Source organism: Triticum dicoccoides, chromosome 2A (assembly GCF_002162155.2).
Source record: "Triticum dicoccoides isolate Atlit2015 ecotype Zavitan chromosome 2A, WEW_v2.0, whole genome shotgun sequence".
NCBI lineage: Eukaryota > Viridiplantae > Streptophyta > Magnoliopsida > Poales > Poaceae > Triticum > Triticum dicoccoides.
In genome coordinates this window covers 607,147,466-607,152,689 of record NC_041382.1, presented here as the reverse complement: position 1 = coordinate 607,152,689, position 5,224 = coordinate 607,147,466, and the positions used below count along the sequence as shown (strand labels likewise).

At 51.9% G+C, this 5,224-nt stretch overlaps 1 long non-coding RNA gene across 1 annotated transcript; it reads left to right on the top strand.

Annotated features, from left to right (window-relative positions):
- Positions 1-3,537: 3,537 nt before the first annotated feature.
- LOC119355669 lies at positions 3,538-4,993 on the top strand. The gene is made up of 3 exons (XR_005171631.1): positions 3,538-3,922; positions 4,551-4,631; positions 4,709-4,993. It is a non-coding gene; the product is annotated as an uncharacterized LOC119355669 (long non-coding RNA).
- The last annotated feature ends 231 nt before the right edge of the window (positions 4,994-5,224 follow it).

The following is a 5,224-nucleotide window of genomic DNA, read 5'->3' as shown; positions in this document are numbered from 1 at the left end:
TCCTTCCCTTCCTGCCTTATCATAAAGGATGGAATTTTTTCATCTTTTATTATTTCCTTTAATTCCTTCACTTTCTGCCTCATAATAAGGATGAAATTCATTCCTTTTTCTTTTCTTTCCTTCCATGCTCATAACAGCAGAAGTTACTCCTCCATTAATTCGTTTCCTTAATTAAACTTTGTTAACAAAATTTATTTAACTCATATAAAAGATATCTTCCTCATCTTTGTTGAACAACATAATAGGCAGGTGGAGTGGATAGTGCGGGCAGACTATTTCCACGTGAGCTGGGTTTGATTCCCATGTGAAGCACTTTATTTTTTGCATGTTGGCGGGGCGCATACGAAAAAAAAGAACGACGTACAAAAAAAATGGGTGACGCACAAAACAATTGATTGGACCAAAAAAGAAAAGATGCAGAAACAAGGGAGCAACTAGTTAACGAGCGCTCCTTCGGGAGCCTCGCAACGATCAGCGCCTCTCAGCCATTCGCCACGTGTCGCGCTCTAGATGCTCCCTTCGGATTTTGTTTTTTTATTTTTCCGCACGCGTTTTCGGCTTTTTAAACGGGTTTTTTTCGGATTTTTTTGACGTTTTGGTTTTCCCCCGGTCTTTCTTAGCTTTTCGATCAAAAAATATATGAAAAAACGCGTTTTCTTTTATTTTTGTTTCGCGAAAGTCACGGTTTTTCTCCCGCGAGAGGCACGGTTATGCTTTAGCGAGAGTCACGGCCGTGCCTTTCGAAAACGAAAAAAAATGTGATTTCTGTTTTTTTTTCACGAGTCATGGTTTTGCTTCCGCGAGAGGCACGGTTGTGCTTTTGCGAGAGTCACGGCCGTGCCTCTCGGAAAAGGGAAAAACAAAACGCGTTTTTTATTTTTTATTTTTCGTGAGAGTCACGGTTTTACTTCCGCGAGAGGCACGGTTGTGCTTTCGCGAAAGTCACGACCGTGGCTCTAGAAAAGGAAAAAACAAAACGCGTTTTTTGTTTTTTGTTTCGTGAGAGTCACGGTTTTACTTCCGCGAGAGGCACGGTTGTGCTTTCGTGAAAGTCACGGCCGTGCCTCTAGGAAAGGGAAAAAATACGCGTATTCTGTTTTTTCGCGAGAATCACGGTTTTGCTTTCGCGAGAGGCACAGTTGTGCCTTCGTGAGAGTCACAGCCGTGCCTCTCGGAAATGAAAAACGCGTTTTTTGTTTTTTTTTCCTTCCACGAGAGTCACGGTTTTGCTTTTACGAGAGGCACGGTTGTGATTTCGCGAGAGGCACGGGCGTGCCTCTTTCGGAAAGGGAAAAAACCGTGCTCCCGGTTCAGTTTTTTCGTCCGGTTTTTTCGTGAAAAAAAGTTGGTCAAAACCTATCAACATGAGATCTAGTTTTGAAGATCTCGACGCGAGGAATCCAATGGTAAAACGGTTCGAGATTTGGACGCACAGTTTAAGAGATAAAATGTTTTGAATAAACGGATCTACGAAAAAAGAGAAAACTCCCAGGTTGTGACAAGTAGCGCGCTGCATGTGCGCCACTTGTCGCGACCTGAAAAAATAGAGTGTTCTTTGCAACGAGTACTCCTTATTAGTGATTTCGGAGAAACAATCCTCTCTTTAATAGTAGGTTTAAGTTTAGAGTAGATTTAGATTAGATTAGATTTAGAAATAACGTACCTGATGTTGGGCCGACCCAAATGAGGCCTATCGGACGGCTTCAGGTGTGCTGTGTTGTTGCGAATACTGGCCATCGGCCCTCCTGGGCGCGGCTAGTCATGCCAGTTAGAGCGTCTCCAACCGCGCCTCCTCAGACGTTTTTTTTTGTGCCGGCGCCAAAATAACGGTACAATCGTGCTTTCAGGAGTCCGATTTTCGTCGGCCTGCGCCGAAAACAGTGTTGGCGGACCCAGGCCGAACCCGGCGCGCTGGGGGCGCCCGGGGGCGTTGGGGCGAACTGTTTTGACGTGAAAAAGCCGTGGGTCAGACGCGTCAGGGACACGGCGGCTCGTCTTCCCCCAACTGCCTTGGTTCCCGCGGGGAATCAATGGCAAGGCTACCACCGGTCAGCCTTGCCGTTGATTCCTTACGGGCGGCGCGTCACGGGACGGCGCGCCGACGCCTCCCCTCCCTCGCACGCGTACACACGGATGCGGAGCGGCTATAAAAGCCGGCGGTCTCTCGCGTGTGCCCACACCAGATTCGCCCCTCGCCGCCGCCCCTCCCCTCTCTCTCCGTCTCCGTCTTCCTCTCCCGAGCGCCACCGGCAGCCCCTCTCTCTCCCTCTCTACCACCGCCGAGCCCGTCGCCATGACAGAGCGCTTCCCCGGAGACGAGGCGGCGGCGAACGGCTTCGGCCGCCGTTCGCTCCGCGAACAGGAGTCCTGGCTCCTTTTCCAGGCGAACATCCCGGCGCCGCCGGACATGCGCGCCGGGCCGACGGGGTGGCGGCTCAGCAACGGGGGAGTGCCCGTTCCCTCGTTACCCGACGCCGTGGCGAAGCCCAGGTACTTCGCCGAGGAGGTCGAGGTCGCGCGCGCCTCCCTGACCGACGGCGAGCGCTCCCTCCCCCAGTACGCCGCCGGCAATCACGCGACTTGGGCGGCGTACTTCCAGCGCCGCCAGCAGCAGCGCCTAGCCTCCACCAACGACGCGCCGGTGGTCGGCGGCGCGAAGAACAGCGAGGGGCGCCGCCTGTGGTGGGGCGTCCCCGGCCGCACGCTGGATGGCGTGTTGGCGTACCTCGACGGCGGCAACAACCCGCCGTTGACCTATCCTGCGACGGGGGCCGCCCCGTCGCAACACCGACGCGCATGGGCGCCAAGGAGGTTCGCCTCCTCCTCGTCTTCCTCCTCTCGCTCATCTTCCCACTCCTCCGGTTTTCCGGCGCTTCTCGGCGTCAAGGCCGAGCCCGCGGCGGAGACGCCAATCGGTCGGCGCACTCACAGCGTCGGCATCGTCATCAACGAGGCGGCCGGCGCGCCTCCTCCTCGTGGGCTCCTCCGCGCTTTGTCAAGCCAAAGATGGAGCCGGGGCTGGCGCCGGTGAAGGCGGAGTTCAACGACGACGACGCGGCCCTAGAATGAGCGCGCCAGGACTCCATTGCGATGGAAAAGGCGCGCCGGAAGAAGGAGAAGGAGCGCCAGCGCGCCGCCCTGCGCCGATTCGAGGAGCGCCGACGCGGCCGCGATGAAGACGGGGTCGTCGTCTTATGCGACAGCGACGACGACGCATCGCCGCCAGTCCGCCATGGCGACGCCGGGCAGGGGTCCGGTAGGGGCGCCCGCGTCAAGGAGGAGAAGGCCGACGACGACGATGGCGGCGACGACTTCAGCCTCTTTTTTTTTAATTAGGTTAATGTAATGAAAATGCGCAAATTTCACCAAAATTTATCATGTTTGATCAAAATTTAACTAGTTTTTATCATAACTTTACTGAACGGTCTTTTTTTTATTTTAATACGCGTCTGGGGACGGCCTTGGGGACCGACTTTCTTTAAAACCATTTTTTGTGCCGACTCACCTCAGGCGCGGCGCTTTTAGACGCCAACGGCTGGAGATGGCCTTAGTTGTGCCGCGACGGCCATGACCCAGACCAGAGCGACACGGTTTGCGCTACTAGCGCGGACAGTGTTGTAGCCGGAGACGGGGAAACCCTAGCTAGCCCTCCGGGTAGGATATAAGATAGGCTTGAGGGAATCCAACAGACCCGGCGGCAAGAATAGAACTAGGAGATCTGCTAAATCGACAATAGATGGCGGCGGCTCTTCGATTTGCTGCGAGAAAGATCTGCGGTCGCGCCCTTCAGCGACCACTGCAGCCGTATCTTACGGCGGCCGCCGAAGCTGCCATCAAAGAGGACAAGCGGCAGCTGTTGCGCCATGGCGCGGCCTATCTTCGCAGGTTCTCCAGCGAATCGCAAAATCTTTTCAAGAACAAGGTATGCACTCGTCCCTTGCCTTGTGAAATTTGCAAAATCAGATCTGCTTTTCCTTTTTCGTATCTGCGTTGATTTTAACAGCACACCTTATTAGAACAGGCTGGATTTGCTAGTTAGGGCGCGTTCGGCAATCGCCCAGCGCCGCTAAATCCTGACCCCCGCTTCCCAATCCCAAATCTCGTTTCACGGACGAAAACGAGAATCACTAAAAGCGTTTGGTGCCTTCCTCCAGCTCGGTCAGCACGGATTCATCTAGGCTTTCAGCTTTCAGTCCATTAGACCAAGAAACGGTGCCTTTTTAAGAGGCGGCGGCCGGCTGGGGCGGCGGCCGAGAAGGCAGATTCGAGTAGTACGGAGGACGCGTACTTGAGGGTCGGCCCATGGAAGGGGCGGAGTAGTCGCTAGGGATTATGGACAGGGAACGGTTTAGTCCGAATCGTTTTTTCAGTCTTTGTAAATACGACCGAAACATATCTAAATCCTTAAGAGTAGAATTCCTTTATATTAGGCGGCAAAAGTGCCAGAAATCATAAGACAGCATACCTTGTTATTGCTTCTTACGTCCCATTCTGTGTTGTCACTAATAGATAATTATAAGAAGAATCATCTTATAGTATATTTCTTGCAGCTTGGAGCCATGTCCGGGGCAAATCCTGCGGCGGCTTCTCCACTACAATAATGCACAAGCCACATCTCCTCCACCAATATGGTAATTGTGTACTATTTAATTTACAGATGTTTTCGTGTCAACTTATAAATTTGTCCTAACTCGTTTATTATTTGTAGGTCGCCTAGGAACAAAATGTTCTTACCCCTTGCTGCTGTGTACGTAACGGCCTTATGTGCAGGAATCTCTGGAATACTTTACTATTGTACCCATGAAGAGCGGGGCCCCTTTTTCGAAACCCCGAAGAAGCGGAGTGATTAACGTTCAGATTTGTCCTATGCTTCGGAGAAAGCAGAATAATTGGGTATATGATTTAGTAGTAGTTAGCTTCATCGCCTGTTTTTTACTCTGACTGTGTTGAACAATGGTTACGATGATTTAGTAGTACTTGAGCTTCTTCTGTCTGTTTTCTATTTTCTTATATATGTAGCCTCAGAGCATCTCCAACAGATGATGCAAAATATCAAAATATAACACCCAAAAACAGTTTCACTCAAATTGCACGTAAAAAATATTCTGCAGTAGCAGATGATGGTTGCTCGCCGGGTGACTTGGGTCTAAGCCTCTAAGGTGGTCGTTGTGTCGGATATGAATAACCGGCCTTGAATGGCCCCGTAAGGGTGTGGCAATTGTCC